Source organism: Sarcophilus harrisii, chromosome 2 (genome assembly GCF_902635505.1).
Source record: "Sarcophilus harrisii chromosome 2, mSarHar1.11, whole genome shotgun sequence".
NCBI lineage: Eukaryota > Metazoa > Chordata > Mammalia > Dasyuromorphia > Dasyuridae > Sarcophilus > Sarcophilus harrisii.
The window spans coordinates 588,815,919-588,833,871 of record NC_045427.1 but is presented as its reverse complement, the minus strand read 5'-3'; the positions used below and the strand labels follow the sequence as shown (position 1 = coordinate 588,833,871).

General features: G+C 36.6%; 1 protein-coding gene across 49 annotated transcripts in view; it reads left to right on the top strand.

The window, feature by feature from the left end:
- Positions 1 to 4,192: 4,192 nt before the first annotated feature.
- SORBS1 (sorbin and SH3 domain containing 1) overlaps positions 4,193 to 17,953 on the top strand; it is a 214,938-nt gene continuing 201,177 nt past the window's right edge. For 48 of the 49 annotated variants that reach the window (XM_031956131.1, XM_031956125.1, XM_031956140.1 and 45 more), the window contains exon 1: positions 4,193 to 4,272. The gene's annotated coding sequence lies outside the window, so the exon portion shown is untranslated. The remainder of the gene's footprint in view (positions 4,273 to 17,953) is intronic. The other variant, XM_031956096.1, reaches the window with a different exon arrangement.

Below are 17,953 nucleotides of genomic sequence, written 5' to 3'. Positions count from 1 at the left end.
CCTGACACTTTCAAGCTAAAGGCTAAGAGACTAGATCTAACTAAGAAAACTCAGAGTACCATATGGAGAGTCTAGGCAGTCATATGGCCTGTTCAGGTAATAATCTTGGTTCCCCCTCTTTTTTTTGGAAGACATCCTGAAGACTATAGTGTCTTATAGGCAACTGCAGGGCTTTGTTTGGCTCTCTGCTTGTCCTTAGAAGGATCAAAGGAGAAGCAGTGCTGAGTGTCAGCTGGTGCTAATCTGGTATAATTATCTGAGTTCCATCCATTGAGCTGCTGCTAGGAAAAAAAGGCTCTTCAGCAGAGCAGCAAGAGAAATACTGATTATAGTATATCATCATCTCCATCGTCCCATCAGAATTAATGGGGACCTTAGACACCATCAACCCTGCCTTTTTACACATGGGCAAAGTGAGGTTCAAAGAGATATGACAGCTGGAGCAAGGACATATGGGGAATCCAATGGCAGAACCAGAATTTGAACTTTGACCTAAGTTTTTTCACTTGTAAAATGTGGGGAGGAGTTGGATCAGATATACTTCTGAGTTCCCTTTTAACTCTAGATCTGTGTGTGATCCTATAAAGAACCCATTTCCTTGGAGTTGAAACCCAGAGCTTCTTTTATTATATCATCCTGTCAGTTCTATTTTCAATGAGTTGTGAAGGGCTGTAGCATGACCAATAGCAAAATCTCATGAATAACCAAACGGATGTGGGAAGGAAGCTTCAATTGTTTCTACAAGGGGTAGGGAGTTGGAGAGAGTTTTGGAATATGTAGGAGTTTACAGAGTTTGGGGCCCAACTGAGGCTCATGAAATTGAATGAGGCCCTAGAATCTGTCATGGCCGATCTTGGGTTTCACCCCTTGGCAAGAAGGATGAAGGAATGCCTTGATGATCTTGATTGAATTTCTGTTAGTTTAGTGGGGTAGAGCTTGTCCCATTTTCCTGACCTGTTCCGCTGGAAAAATAGCAGCAACATGTCCTCATTTCTCAGTATAAGCAAAGTCCATCAGGTTGAGCTCATCTTTTGTAATCAGAGCTTGGTCACCATCTAATTTGAAACCATTGCCTTGCTTTCCCATTCAGTTCTTGACAATCAATTATAGAGTTCAGGATCACCATTGACCACATGCCCTACTGACTACAGTACCACTTTGGAGGTGTGACTCTGTGGCAGGTCCTTGGATACATGGGTCATGGCTGGGGTGACTAGGTTCATGCCACCCCAACCTTAAGGCTTTGGTGTTCTCCCTTCCTCTGTCCCTCCTTTCATCCTCTTTTCTGTTCTTCCCTTCCTCCTCCCTCCTTCCTTCTCTTCCTTCCTTCTTTCCTTTCTTCTCTTCCTTTCTTCCTTCCATCCTTCTTCTTCCTTTTTTTCCTTCCTTCCTTCCTCCTCCTTCCTTTCTTCTCTTCCTTTTTTCCTTCCTTCCTTCTTCTTCCTTTTTTCTTTCTTCCTTCTTTCTTTCCTTCCTTCCTTTCTTCCTTTTCTTCCTTTCTTCCTTCCTGTCTGCTTTATGAATGCATACTTTATTTCTCTTCCCCTTTCTCCTTAATCCTTACTTAAAACAACAATAATAACAAAACATCTAAGGAAAGACAATGACGAGGTGTGAAACATTCTTCTCTAATCACTGTGCCTTCCTCCCAATTTTCTGGCAGAAAGGGAATCATATTTCATTATCTGTTCTCTGGGACAAATTTTTTCAATAACTCAGAATTTGGCTTCCTTTTAGCAATGTTTTCATTGGGTGATCAGTTTCCAACTGTGTGGTTCTTTGGCTGAGGTCAGGAAAAACCTCATGCAGAATCTTAGTGAAAAATTGACCTGAATAGGCTCTGAGGGGTCCTTTGGGGATAAGTCTGGGGAAAAAAAGAACTATCCCTGATTCAATAATCACTGCCATTTGTCCAGCCTATTGTCAAAGTACTCTTAGAGAAATCATGGGTCTGGGTAGGTCTGTTGGAGTAATGGAAGGGCTGTAAGTGGCAGGAGGGCTGAGATCACTGAAAGGAAGATTCATATCTTTGCCTAAAACATAACTACATTGGTTTGCAAGAACTGAAGTTCCTTACAGGTCATTTCAATGGGATGCAGTGGAACAAATGTTGTTGCTATATAACCACACGGGTTATATAACCTTGGAAAGTAACATTAACTTGTTTCCTCAGCCATAATTGGGGGTTTATTAAAGGTGTGAGGGGGAGAGAATAGATGATTTCTCAGTCCTTCTCAGGTCCACTCTGTGTATGACCCAGGACCTTAGATTGTAGCTTCATCATTGATACAGTAGAAGTAATTCTATTCAGGATTCAGAGGATCTGGGTTCAAATCTAGATCTAACATCTCTTGGACAACTAGATGCCATAGTGAATGGAGTTCTGGTCCTAGAGTGAGGAGGAGTTGGATTCAAATCCAGCCTCAGGCATTTACTAGCTTTGTGATCCTGCATAAGTCGCTTAACCCTATTTGCCTCAGTTTTCTCATCAGTCAAATAATCTGGAGAAGAAAATGGTAAACCACTCCAAGTCTCTTTGTCATGAAACTCCAAATGGGAATTGAATAGAATTACTCTACTAAACAACAATAAAACCTCCTCTTACTATATGAGCCTCAATAGCCTTTCCATTTCATTTCATCTTCTAAGTTTCCTTCTAGCTAAAAATGATCAGTGATCTTATTTGCTGTGACTTCTATACCATTCTCCAAACATTTTTCCTTTTGGGATAAGAGTTTGGGGACTTGGTAATTGATTTAACACCAGAATTCAATGGACCAGATTGCAGCAAAGAATATGGAAAAAAAGAGTGTGAGAATTTGACCAAAGTATATTAAACCAATTTCAGGTTTGGAAGATATTTGAACCATTACTATACTTAAACTGAGGGAGTTAAGAAGCAAACCTTTGGGGAAATGTATAACAATTTATTTAGCTTTTCCAATGGGGATCTGGTTTTCCACTTAAAGAAAATATTATAGAATACGTATGACAAAGTGGCTTGGACACCTCAAGAGTATTATATTTCTTTTTTAATAAAAGACTTTATGAAGTTTAATGTGGTCATGTTAGTTTTCCACAGTATCCAGATTAGTGTCAGGTATTGGAGAGAGAAAACTGAGCTCTACAGCTATTTGATCTTGGGTAAGCTCTTGGCTATTTGGGGCCAGAGTTTCCTTACCTCTAAAATGAAGATATTGGATTGGATAATCTTTAAAGATCCTTTGTAATCCATGAACAGGACTAGTTGTGAGTCCCAGTGATGCAGATAACTGCTGAAAAAATAAATATGTCTTTTCAAATGCCCTCTCTCTGCCATAGCAACATGGGTCCATGCCAATATATTTGAAGAGGGCATGTAGTCTTATAGCCTTATTTTATACATTTGGAAACTGAAGCTCAGGGAAGTTGAGTTATTTGCCAAGATAGAAATATCAGAGGTAGGATTCTCTGACTCTTTCCTCTATACTACAGCTTTTGCTATCTTTGTTCCTGGGTCTTGCTAAATCAATGTTTTTTTCTTCTAAAGACCTAGCAACAGACAGTACCAGCTGTAAGAGAAAGGCAAAAAAGGCAAAGAGTTGGGGCCCAGGAGAAGTTAATAGGGAAATGATGCAATTCTCACAATCTTTGGTCCTAAGCATCCAAATTGAGTGAATCAAGGTGAATCCTTCTATGTTGGTTCTTTTCTATTAAATGATTTGTGAGATTAATGCAATTTTCAAATTACTAGATCAAGGCGGATTCCATTTTCAGTATACCTCCTGCAAAGATCTTTAATCAACAAGACTTTTTAAAATGCTTACTATATGTTATGTGCTGGGGATGTAGCAAAAAAATATTAAAGACTATACCTTTAAGGAGCCTTACATTCTAAGGGATATAGCAAGAAACTTATTTCTTTTATTAAGCTGATATTTAAGTCTGTGTGAATGGGAAACCTTCCCCAAGTATGTGCTAAGTTGCTTATTTCCACTTGTACCAGTGACTTCTGCGTGTAAATATAAATTCTTAATCAAAATGTGGTTTGTAAAAAAGACTTTTACTATCATAATCAGCTTTCTTTGTTGTCAAACTCCGGCAGTAATTCTTTTTTTAAAGACTTAAAACAGAATGTGGCATCTGAATTATGCCTGGGAAAAATAGCAAGTGTTATATGACTTATTCCATGTTTTTGTTTTTTTAATTTTAGAAGCTGAGTCCAAAGAAGTTTGCACCCGCTCTGCTCAGGATTTCAGTCCCAATGTCTCTCATCATCACCTCTACCCACTGGTAGGTTTTATTTATTTATTTTTTAAATGATTCTGATGAAAAAATGGCCCAATTTCAATTTTTCTCTGATTATTTTTCTCCAGTCTATATCTGTACAGTTTGAGTCACCTAGTACAATAGAAACAGCACTGCATGAGGCATCGGTGGATGGGGACTCTGCTTTACCACTGCTTGGTGTATAAACACTGACTAATAAATCACTTAAACCCTCAGTGTCACAGCTTCCTCATCTGTAAACTGAAAATAGTACCTACCCTGCTTATTTCACAGGCTTATTTTGAGCTTGAACGGAGATGAAATATGGGGAAGTATTTTGAAAAGTATGAAGTGCTATAAGAATATAAAATATTAATACTTAACTCCAAGACAGGAGGGAGAATTGAGCTAAAATTATCAAGAGGCTAAAACTGGGTCTGTGATGTTTCTTTGGTACAAGGAACTCCCAGGTAAAGAAATTCTCTTGACCAACAGAAGTCAGCACCTTCTCTTCAAAGTGGAGAGTTACCAGGACCATACAACCATTATGGGTCAGAAGTGTGGCTTGAGCCCAGGACTTTATCAATTCAAGAAGGCCTCTGTTATTCACTACCAACCCTTGTAAACCTCTAGAACTAGGCTTCTTAAATGTTTTCCTCTTGCAACCCCTTTTTGCTGGAGAAATTTTTACTTGACCCTAGGTATATAGGTTTATCAAATAGGTATGCAAGTCAAACATTTACTGTTAATACAGCATAAGGAAATTTATTTTTAAAGTAATTGTTTGGTATACATGTAATTTTACTATTAATTAAAGACAAAAGCAAATTTATACATTAATGAAATAGATGTGCTTATTTATTTTTACACAAAGAATTAAATCTTGGTGGAATAGTTGATACTGCAGATGTAGAGGATTCAGAAACCTTTGACTATTGCCAAGTTTTTCCCAACCCTGGTATTGAGATATTGAGAACTCCCTGTATGGAGTTCTGACCCACAGTTTTAGAAGCTTTGTTCTAGAGTACCATAATAACTGACTCATTCTGTGTAGAGATTTTAGGTTTGTAAAAATGTTTTCCTTAAAACAGTTATAGAATCGTTGTCCCTGTTTTTCAGATTAGAAAAACAAGTCTTAGAGAAATAAAATGATATGCAAGATTACACAGCTAGTACAAGACAACTCAGTAATATTCAGGTTTTCTGCTTCTTAAGTTTCAGATTAGATTTGAAATTGGGAAGAACTGAGTTTAAATTCTGCCTCAGCTGCTTATTTGTTCTGTGATTCTGAGCCAAGTCATTTAATCTCCATCATTCTCACTTTTCTTATCTGTAAAATGGAAATAAAAATAATAACATCACATGAATGTTGAGAGGAGCAGATATAATAATTGTACCTGATCCAAATTAAGTGCTATGTAACTATTATTATTGTTGTTATTATTGTGAGAATCAAATGTGATGACATGGAAAGCACTCTGAAGACTTCAAATATAATGTAAATGGTAGTTACTGTTTCCCTTCATTTTCTCTTTATTCCAGCCCACGCTGGCTGTTATTTCAAAGGAGAGATTTTTCTCTTGAAAGATTAATTAAACTACACCTCACAATTACCTTCCCCTTTTATTTGAGATTAGGTAAGTTCACAATTAACAAATGCTCCTCCTCCCAAGAGAGCTACTTAATTGTTCTTCGCAGCAGAGGTTCATTGCTGTTTCTCTGACAGTTTACAGAAGTAAAAAATACTCCTCTAATCATGATGTACTCAGAAGCCAGAATTAGAATGTGTAAAGGAATTTATAACTATTTGATGGGTTGTAGGCTTCTTCTGAGAAATCTGCACTTTTAATTTAGGGGAAGGTGTTTGGGAGAGTTGAGGGAGACAACGCCACCACCTTTCTCCAGTTAGCTAGTGGAGTAAAAACCTTGACTTTGATCACAGCATCTGCCTTGTTTTTGTTTCCTCCCCTGAGGTCATTGTTCCCTATTAGCTGGGAGAGTCTGACCCCAGAATACCCCTGCATGTCATCAATACCTCTGGTCTTCTCTCGGACCTTGGTGTCCACTGTCAGACTTCCTCTCCCCATTCTACAATCCTCCCAAAGTTTTCTCCCTTGGGATCTGATTACCTCGCACTTGATGACCTTCACCCTGGGTTTTTGTCCCCCTAGGTTCCAATCCAGTGTTCTAGGACATCTCTACTTATCATGGCTCTTATTATGTGAGGAGATTTGGCTCTAGAAACTGGACAAACTTGTATTTGGTTCAGTTATCTAGAGCACTAAAAGAATCATTAGCTGCTTTAGGGTTCCTGATTATCAGGAAAAAATGATTTTTGAGTAGCTGGGTAAGATCATTTGTTATGGGCCAATATTTGCCATGAGGGTTATTAACAAGAATGACAGAGGACTGAGGATCTCACTGCTAGTAAGTATGGAGGATGAGCAGGATTTTGTAATTATTTACAGAGGGTGAATTGTGGTTTCTGTCAGTGACAAGTCATAGTAATGGATGCACAAAGTACAGACTGGTCTCACCATAAGAGGAGAAGGTAACTAGTGGAACTTGTCTCTATTTTCCAGTATATTGAGGAGAATAAAATGTTCTAGTAAAAAAAATTAAAGGGTGCTTCAGAAGATTATGAAGCTGAAAGGGCAGAGGGAGATCCTGACCTCTTTTAAGAATTTGCAGGATTGAAGAATGTGAGACAGAAAAGGAAAGAAAAGAACTAGTGGATGGTCAGAACTGCATAATAAATTTGAAATTCTTCCCATAGATGGTTATAGATGCAAGCATAGAAGAGGAGACAATTTAATGATAATGCACAAAATGACCATGCAGACCCACAGGGGACATTGAAAGACAGAATATCCAATATTGGAAAGCAGAAACAGTGATAATTGGTAATTCTTTGCTGAGGAGGTTAATTTATTGAAGAGGGCTTCAGAAGAGAAAAACCTATTTGGGAAATCAACATCAGGTTGAGAAGATGGTACTTAAGAGTGAGATTTATATTTCTGGATCACTATTTAAGATAAAGGAATGATGAGTTCTTGGTTAGGAATGAAGTACATCAAAATTTAAAGTAAAAAAAAAAAAAAATGCCTGGAGTCCTGTGAATCTGAATCAAAAAGGTTTTAAACTGTAAATGAAAAGTGAGAGACTAATTATTTACATGTATCTTTCCAGCCAAATACCACAGAAAAGAATAACAGTTGACAGGAATCATAATTTATTGGAGGTAATATCTCTGTGCTCTCAAATATCTATGTGCAAATGTACAAACTGGGTGGTGCAACTGATAGAGTGCCAGCCCTGAAGTCAGGAAGATATCTTCCTGAGTTTAAATCCATTCATAGACACTAGCTATATGACCCTGGGCAAGTCACTTAACTCTTTTGCCTCAGTCTCATCTGTAAAATGAGCTGCAGAAGTAAATTTCAAACTATTCTAGTATCTTTGCCAAGGAAACCCCAAATGGGCTCACAAAGAGTCAGACATGGCTGAAAAATGGCTAAAAAGCTACAAATGTGTTCTAAAGAAAGTGAGCTAAAGATCTTAATGTAGGGAGGAAAATTTAACTACTGAGACTGTGCAGGATGGGGCTTCTTGACTGGAATATCCTTTTGATAATGAAGACCTTATTCAAAAGGAAAATTTTATTTATATAAAATGAGTGGTTGGATAATATTAAAATGGAAGAAAATACATTCATGTGAAAAAATCCACAAACCAGAGAAAGGTATAAATGAATGGATTAATTCCATTTCTGTGTGTTCAATTATGGGGATTTAAATATAAAAGTGAGACAAGCCTCGTCCTCAAGGAACTTGCTATATTTATAAGGAAGTACAGAGCAGGGAAGAGTATTTTGATTGGGAAAATCATTTAGCAGTAATTATTATGGGTTTTGGAAGGAGATTGACATCCCTCTGTAGTAACAATGGCAGTATTGATTTGATTATATTTCCAGAGTGGGAAAAAGAAATGAGGAATGGAAAGTATGATGGAGGTGTTAGGGCAGATGGCCACATCATGGCATAAATGTGAAGTGAAACATGACTAGAACCAGTTAGATGGAGTGGGCCATATGGATTTCTTATCAATCAAGATAGCAAGAGACCCAGAATCGGAAATCCAAAATTGAAAGGGCTAAGCCCTCCAGGGTAGGAATGATCTCTTGTCCCAGGGTAAAGCAGTAGGTCAGTTGCTGAAAAGCAACATATATGTGGCTGTACATCTAACCAGAAGAAGAAAAATAGATGAGCTTTTCAGAAAATAGATCACAAACCTAACACAGAAACATACATCTCAATTATAGTACATTTCAATTATGTAAGATATCTGTTAAAAGCAAAGTTGCTGATAGATTATAGTATTAACATAATAATTTCATTTTTCAAAATGTAGAATTGATGAAGATATATGATTTAAAGAAGGAAAGAATTGGTTGCTACCAGTTAAATGGTTTTGTTTATTTGTTTTTTTAAGAAGAATACAGTGCTTGCAAACTAAAGGCTGGTAATTTGTCATCAATTCCTAAAAACATTCTAGAACATATTTTTAAAGGGATCACTTACAAACGTTAATTTAGAAAGGGAAAGGGGGATCACTGAGATGTTAGTACATGACTTTATCAAGAATAAAATTGATCAGACTAACAATTTCATTTTATGGATAGAGTTAGTAGACTAAACAATATGGACTACTAGATAAAATTGTTGATCTATGAATCAGGAAGACCCGAATGCTAGCTGACCTTTGTGCTCTGTGACCATAAGCAAATCATTTAGCCTCTCTGAAGTTTAAGCAAGACAGTAATTTATAGATGAGTTGCAGTCAGCATTAAGGCAGAGAATTTCTATTCATGAAATCACAGGTCCTTGACATGATGATGAACTGGGTAGGCTCATATTTCAGGGGAATGTTGTGTATCTAAGATAGATGGATTTAAACAAGGTATTTGACAAAAAAATTTATGTTATTCTTATAGACAGGGTGTAGAGATATTGGTAGATAGTAATATGGTTACATAGATTTGGAATTGCTTCAATGTCTAGATGTAAAAAATGTTTGTTAATGATCATTGTCATCTTGGAGATGACTGTCTTATAGAATACTCTATAAATCTGACCTTGGCTATAGGCTGTTCCACATTTTTAAAAAATTGTTGTGTTTTTGGGTTTTTTTAAATCAGTGACTTAGATGAAAGCGTATGAAATATGGTTATCAAATTTACAGGTGACATTAAGCTGAGAGTTAGCTAATATATATAATAACTTTAGGATCTAAAAAGGATATTAACACTGAGATACATACCACCTTATACCTATAAGACTGGCTAAGTTAACATGAAAAGATAATGATAAATGTTGGAAGGGATGTGGCAAAATTGGGTCACTAATGTGTTATTAGTGGAGTTGTAAAATTATCTCACTATTATGGAAAGCAATTTGAAACTACTCTCAAAGGTCTATCAAACTGCATATTCTTTGATTCAGCCGTGACACTACTGGGTCTGTGTCCCAAAGAGATTATAAAAAAGGGAAAGGGACTCACATGTGCAAAAATGTTTGTAGCAGCCCTTTTTGTGGTTGCTGGAACCTGGAAACTGAGGGGATGCCCATCATTTGGGGAATGGCTTTATGAGTTATGATATATGAATATAATTGAATACTATTATACTAAAAGAAATGATGAACATGCTGATTTCTGAAAAACCTAGGAGATTTGCACGAACTGATGCTGACAAAAGCTAGTAGAACCAAGAAAACATTGAATACAGCAACAAAAGGAAGTGATGATCAACTATGATAGGCTTAATTATTCTTAGCAATTTAGTGATCCAAGGAAATTCTAATAAACTTTGGATGGAAAATGCCATCCACATTCAGAAAGAGAACTATGGAGACTGAATGTAGACGGAAGCATGCTATTTTCACCCTTTTTTAAACTTTTGCCTTGCTTTTTTCATTTCTCATAGTTTTTCCCTTTTGTTTTGATTTTACTTTCCTAACATTAATCATAGAGAAATATGTTAAAAATGAGTGTACATATATAATCTATATCAGATTGCTTGCCATCATGGGGAGGAAGGAGGTAAGAAAGGGAGGGAGAAAAAAATTGCAACTCAAAATCTTACAAAAATGAGTGTTGAAAACCATCTTCATATGAAATTGAAAAAATAATATACTATTAAAATAAAATTTTAAAAGAAATTAGCAATCCAGAATGCTGCATTAAATCCAATAATACAAAATTTAACAGACACAAATATGTTTTTTTCAGTCATTTTTCAATCATGTTCAACTCTGTGATCCCATTTGGGGTTTTCTTGGCAAAGTTATTGGAGTGGCTTGCCATTTTCTTCTTCAGGTAATTTTACAGGTAAGGAAACTGAGGCAGAGTTAAATGACTTGCCTAGAGTCACACAGGTAGTAAGTGTCTGAGGACAAATTTGAACTCAGGACTTTGTGACTTCATGTCTGGTTTTTTATGTGCCATACCACCCAGCTGCCCTTAGAGATAAATATAAAATCCTACAATTGGGTTTAAAAAAAAAGCCACTTCACAAGTGCAAAATGGGTTTGATAATGTTCTTTGTGAGAAAAACCAAGGGGTTTCAATGGATGGCAAATGCAACATGAGTCAGTAGGGAAACATGAGAGCCAAAAAAGGCAATACAATCAGTGGCTATATTGAGAGGAACAGTGTCTAAAAGAAAGATGTCAGTTACATTGTACTCTGCCCATTTAAAACCACATTTCTGGCATTATTTTCAATTCTGGGTGCCATATTTTAGGAACACATTGATAAGCTGAAGAAGCTAGCCATAATGGTGATGAGCCTGAGAAGACTGGGATTGTGCCATGTGAAGAGTGTTTGAAAGACATAAAAATGTTTACCGTGGAAAACAATATTTAAGGGGGACAAAATGGCTATCTTTAAGGATTGTCTCTAGAAGTAAGAATTAGACTTGTCCTGCTTGATCCTGGAGAACAAAACTAGGAACTCTGAGTAGTAGCAGCCAAGAGGCAAAAACCTGCTAGGAGATGGAAAAAAATTCCTAACAGAGCCATTGAAAAGTTGGATGGGCTGCCTTAGGGGGAGTGGGTTTATACTAGAGATCTTCAAGTTAAGTAAATAGATATTGTTTATTCTGAACAGGGATTCTTATTCAGGTAGGGACTAGATGGCCTCAAGTCCCTTCTCCATTTTTTTGTGAAGCAATTGGGATTAAGTGACTAGCCCAGGATCACACGGCTAATAGGTATGAAATATCTGAAGCCTATTTGAACTTGTCTCCCTGAGTCCAGGGCCAATGCTCTATCCATTGCTCAACCCGGCTCTAACTCTGAGGTTCTAGGGGTTAGGAGTCCTAGGCTTTGTCTGCCACTGTGGAAAATTTCAAACCCTTTTTTCTGCAGCTGCATCCCACCCCTACCTGTTAATAAACTGCGAGAGAGCCTTTCTAGTGAAGTAAATTGAATGTCAGAATGGGAGTGAGAGTGGGTATTGATGGCTTCCAAAACAAAATGCCACGATCTGTAGGGCTTTTTGGATGTCACGTGAGTGATGAATTCATTGAGACCCTTGAAAGGGATTCTGCCAGGACAGTTTCAGTAAGTGGCAACTCAGTGTAGTTTCTCTTGTGACAGGTCTTATGAAGCTGTTGCATTGATGACTGTAAATAAAGGTTTCCTTTCCCAAGGCACTGTTAGGGGCCAAGGGGTAATGCTCTCCTGCCAAAGCAACTGAATCATACAGCAAATCGAAATCATTCAGTACAGCAATGACCTCTCCTAGGTCTTGGCGTTTCTCCAAGGCTTTTTTGAACAAGCAGGCTGTTGTATCACAGCCACTGATTGCATATAAAAATAAGATATTTTATTCCTTCGAGCGACTGTAATTTAGGGAGGGAAAAGTACATTTTTCTTCCCCTCCACCCAACTTAATTTCCTGGTTCCACCGTAGGCTGTCTCCACAACAAGGGGCTATTTCAATATCCTCTCCAGCAATTACAGCACATTCACAGGAAGAAGGCATCTCAATAGTCATGGTTGATGAATCTGGCATCAGCATCATTAGAGACTGCTTTGCAGCCATGCTCTCATCACGAAATCCCTTCATCAGCACAGAGATGAGTCATTCTTTGTTTATCTTCTGCTACAAGAATTTCTCTTGTCTAAAGAGTGTAGCCACGCTTTCATCAAATAGCGTTTCTGCCGAGGTAGGCTCACAGAAAACCCGTGTCAGTCGCACTTTCAGAGTGGTCGACGAGGTCCATAATGCAAATAAAGCATCTCTGAATTTCTGAATTTTAACATGTCTCAGCATCAGGAGGGCTGCTGTTCTGGCTTGCAACCTTTTTATAGTAGAAACTCATGTGTTAACATGGACAAGGAAATCCTCTCCCCCTGTCTTCCCTGGTCTGTATAAGATCAGGTAATGTTTTGTTTTGGTTTTTATACATTTATTTTTGTTTTTATACATTTATTGTTTTATACATATTAATTTTACTAAAAATAATGATTTATGGATTCTGCCTAACAGGGATTGACAACCTGGTCATTTTTTTCTTCCATATGTATTCCTCAAACTTAATAACAAAGAATAAAAGTGAGAGAAAGTTAGATAAGGAGATGAAGGCTCTGAGACTTTCTTCAGAGCAGGGACCGTCTTTTGCCATTTTTGTTTCCCTAGTACTTAACAATGAGCTTGGCACTTAATAAATAGTGATTGACTGACTTATATTCAGTTTAACCCCACTTTGTTTTCGAGTTGGGAAACTGAGGCACAGAGGGATTAAGTGACTCTCCTAAAGTAAGCCATTTTGGCAATTAGGTAGCACAGCAAACAGAACATTGGACCTGGAATCAGGAAGGTCTGAGTTCAAATTCAGAAACTTACTAAATAGCCAATTAGCAGGTAAGTTATCTGCCTCAATTTCCTCAATTGGAAAAATGGGGACAGTAGCAGCAATTACTTCTTAGGATTTTTTTTGAGAATTAAAGAAGATAATATTTGTGAAGTGCTTAGCACAGGGTCTGGCACACAATAGACACTTAACAAATTTTTATTCTTTTTCTTTTCTTTCCCCAAGGTCATACAGGAAAAAGTAAAATTTGAACTCAGGTCCTCTAATTTCAGAGGCAGTGTCCAATGCATTATAAAATTGCTAGTTTTAGATGGTTTGCCAAAAAAGGAAATCTCTGTAAACACAGATCAATATAGTTGCTTTGTAAAGACCACCATAAGAGGAAGACAGCAATTTAATTTTTTAAATAGTTGTTATTTTCAAAAAAATATATGCAAAGATAGTTTTCAACATTCACCCTCACAAAACCTTGTGTTCCAAACCTTTCTCCCTCTCTTCCTCTTACCCCATCCCCTAGACAGTGTCATTCAATCTGTGTTAAACCTGTGCAATTCTTCTATACATATTTCCAAAAATCAGATCAAAAAGGAAAAAAAATGAGAAAGAAAACAAAAATCAAGCAAACAACAACAAAAAAGGTGACAATACTATGTTGTGATCCCCACTCAGTCCCCACAGTGCTTTCTCTCCATCATTAGTCTATTAGAATTGGCCTGAATTAACTCTCAGTTTAAAAAATTTATAATGTACTTTATGTTCAACTAGTTGAGAAAATTTGACCTGCAAACTATAGACAAAAACATATTGGGTAAATCTACTGTAAAGTAAGAGTTCTTTCCATTTAGATTTATTTTATGGTATCTCCCTCACTGGGCTGTTGTGGAGTGAAAAGGAGATAATATATGTAAAGCTTTTTGCAAAACTTAAGGAATCACTTGTTGGTCTTTATTATAATTCCATATTAAAAGACTCAGATGATCAAACCAATTTAAGTACAGGCAATGTCTAGTAAGTGTAGTAATTTATTTAGGAATAAAATACTTTGCATAACATTTTTTTATGTATGTATCAACGAACTTGAAATTGTACAAGATATTTTAAGAAGAGATTCACTTAAATTGATATTTTAAGAAGAGATTCACTTAAATTCATTTGAGTATTTTGGTATTTTCTGTTCTTGTAGAATAAATGGAAATTTAAAATTTTTACCTTTGAAGTTAACTCTTAAGAAAACTTGTATGACTTCATTTCTTTTGCAATTTTTCCATTATTATATTATGCAAATGAGTCTAAACCCTGCTACCCTTTTCCATCCATTTTTTTATTCCATGATACTGTTGATGTGGATGTGATTCTTTAATTTTCATAGATTGTTTCTCAATTTTATTATCACTCATGACTATCTAAACAATGCTATAGAAAGTCATTGAAATTTTTTTAAAAATCACGTTTCATTGAAATGCATAGTTTTAATTACACATAAATACTTAGAGTTTTAATTTAAGATATGTTAAGGCTCAATAATAGAGATTCCAACTTCTAAATTCGAGTATTTGTGATGATGTTATAGGCCTTTTGAGATTTTTTTTTTTCTTCTAATGTCATATCTGTCCATATGATCTTATTGAGTTCTCAGAAGCTCCTTCACAGTTTCATTTAGGATCACCAAAAATAAATGCAAAAATTAAGAAAACAGGAAACATTAGGGGAAAAAATGACCATAACAATATAATGTAAACAACATTAAAAAGCAGAAAAACTCATGTTCAATGTTATTATTAATTATAGTCCTGGAAGCTGAAAGATGAAGCCCATTCCTCAATTCTTGAGAAAGAAGCTCTTGGGAGGAGGTTGTTATTTAGTTTGTCAGACATGGACCTTTGGTCAGTTAGGTTTATTAATTTTCTTTGTTACAGGGGATGACTTAGTGGAAGGGGTAAGATGTAATGTATTGGGAAATACTATTTCTCTTATCATTCCTTCAAAAAAAAAAAAAACTTGCCACCTCCTCTTTATCTAATCTGAAAAATAATTGCCTGAAACAATAATTACTTATTTCTAAAGCATTTTAAGGTTTGTAGAGTATTTTCCTTACAGGAATCTCTGAAGTAGACCATATATTATATCTTTATTTAAAAAAAAAAAAAGGCAACAACATTTTAAGCAAAATAGATAACTTTAACCCTTGGAGAGGTGGAGGTCAGTGTTGATTTAGTTTAGAAGATACCATTTAAATCTCCGAGATGCTTAGTTTAATTCCTCAGATAAGAGATTTACATTCCAAGAGATAACACACCTCTCCATAGTGTAACTTCTGACCTCATTCTCAAAGCTACCAGTGATCTCTCAATTGCCAAATCTAATGGCTTTTTCTTGAACCTCAATCACCAGATCATCCTTTTCTTCTGGATATTCTCTTTTTCTAGATTTTTTATGACACTTATCTCTCCTTCTTTGCCTGTCGTTTCTTGCTTGTTTGACCTCTGTTTCCTTCACTAAATCTTTATGAGTCACTCTTGCTAATTGTGGGGGTCCCCTAATACTCTCTCCTGGACTCACTCTCTTCACTTCTCCCTCTATTGTATTTTACTTGGTGATCATATAGGCTCCTATGGTTTCAATGATCATCTTTATGTAGATGATTCTCTGATCTGCTTGCCAGTCCTAAACTCTCTGGTGACCTTGTCTTGTATTTGCAATTGCCTTTTGGACATTCCAAACTAGATGTCCTGTGGATATCTTAAACTCAATCTCTTCAAAACCAAATTTGTTCTCTTTCTCCCAAAATTCTCTCTTTTAAACTTTCCTATTATTTTGGAGGGTATCTATCATCATTTTCCCTGATGACTTACTCTCTCTTAGACCATATCTAATAATAAAGTCTTGATGTTTTTACCTTTGTAACATCTCTCTTCTGACATTGCAACTACTCTGGTATAGGATCTCATTATCTCAGACTTGGTCTCTTTCAAAACTAGTCTGTTGGTTCCTCAAATCTCTTCCCAACCCATTCTTCCCTTAAACATCAAATTGGTCTTCCTAAAATACAAGTAGGACCCTATCACACAGCACACACCCTCCATTAAGTAAACTCCATTAGGCCTCCATGGCTCTCTGGATCCAATTTAAAGTCCTCTATTTGACTTTTAAATTCTTCATCACTTGGCTTCTTCCTGTGTTGTTAATCTTCTCACACCCTCCACATATTCAGATCCAGTAGCACTGATGTTCTTGCTCTTAGTCCCACTGGATATTTTCTCTCCAAGCCTGGAGCATTTTCACAGGCTACCCTCCATATCTGGAACTCTCTTGCTCCTCATCTCTCCCTCTAGGCTTCCCTGGCTTCTTTCTGGTCTCAGCTAACATCCTTTCTTCTGCAAGAAGTCTTTTCCAATCCTCCCCTTTAGTGTCTTTCCTTTGAGTATGCCCTCAATTTATTCTGGTCTCTATCTCCCCCTTACATAGTTGTCTATACATTGTCTCCCTCATTCACTTGGAGCTCCATAAAGGTAAGGTTTGGGGCTGTCTTTGTATTTCCAATATTTGACACAGTGCATTATGCACAGTAGGTCCATAATAAATGCATTATAAATCAAATAAATTTATTTGTATATTTTATATATAATATATATGAAATTTTTATTTAAATAAAAAGTTCTCACAATGAATATTTTTGAATTTATGTTACATAGAATCATATCCTTAACTTTTTCTGCTTGTTTACATTAACTCCCATTCTGCACAGCCTTTCCTCTGTTCTTTTGGACTCAGTTAACTTTAAGTCATTTTGAACTTTAAATATATTACCTTCCTTTTAGATCATTTCCATGTGTGTGCATTGAATTTTGAATTGCTCAAAGGGACAAGCACCATGTCTTTCATTGTTCTTGTAGCCTGTCTTTCTGTTTAATAAACACTCTGACTGAGGCAATGAATGATTGGTTTAATTTCCCCTCTTTGTGAGGAAAGCAGGGATTTAAAGGTAGGGCTCCCCTACCTACACCCTACACCATGAAACAGGAGGTCTACTGCCAACCGGCTGCCAGTTGATCGACTATTAACCAAAAGAAAATGAGTGGAAAGAAAAGATGGGTCCTGTTAGTGCTCCTCTTAACAACCAGTCATAGCTTAAAGTTACAACGATATGTTATCTCATTCCTCCCTCAGAAGGAAGAATATATCCTGGCCAGCCAAGCATCTTTCCTCAGCTCAGTGCCAAGTATGCAACTACCCTTATCTCACCGTTTCCTTTTCCTTTTCCTGGTTTGTCCCAGTGTATCTTTTGTGGGATGAGTATCCAACTGTTACTAAGTAAATATGGAAAGGTTTTTGGATTAGCTAATCTCAGATTAGACATTTTGACTCGCTAAAGATCTCCTGGAGCCTCAACCTTTCCCCCTCCTCCCCTTGACTATCTAAAGATTTCCCAACCCCTCGGCACACCTTACTTGTTAAAAGAGAGATTACTAAGAATTAAAGAGGGGCAAAGACCAAGAGTCTTTCCTTGAGATCTGATCAGAAAAACGGGAAAAAATACCCAGAAAGGGAGAATCTAGAATTATGACATAATTATGGTCAAATTAAAACGTCTATGAGAGGAACTTGGCATTGTGGGATGAACAGGGGATTTTGGAGTCAGAAGACCTGGATTTGAAGCCAGATTCTGACACTGATTCACATCTTAAACCTTAACTTTTCTGTTCCTCAATTTCCCTCATTTTTTTTTAGGGGTCAGACTGAGTTGTTATTGTTGTTGTATTAAAGAATCATGGTAGTTCTCTCAACTATCCTTGGATGGTTGTCCTGATGGTTCTTAGCGAGAGCCCT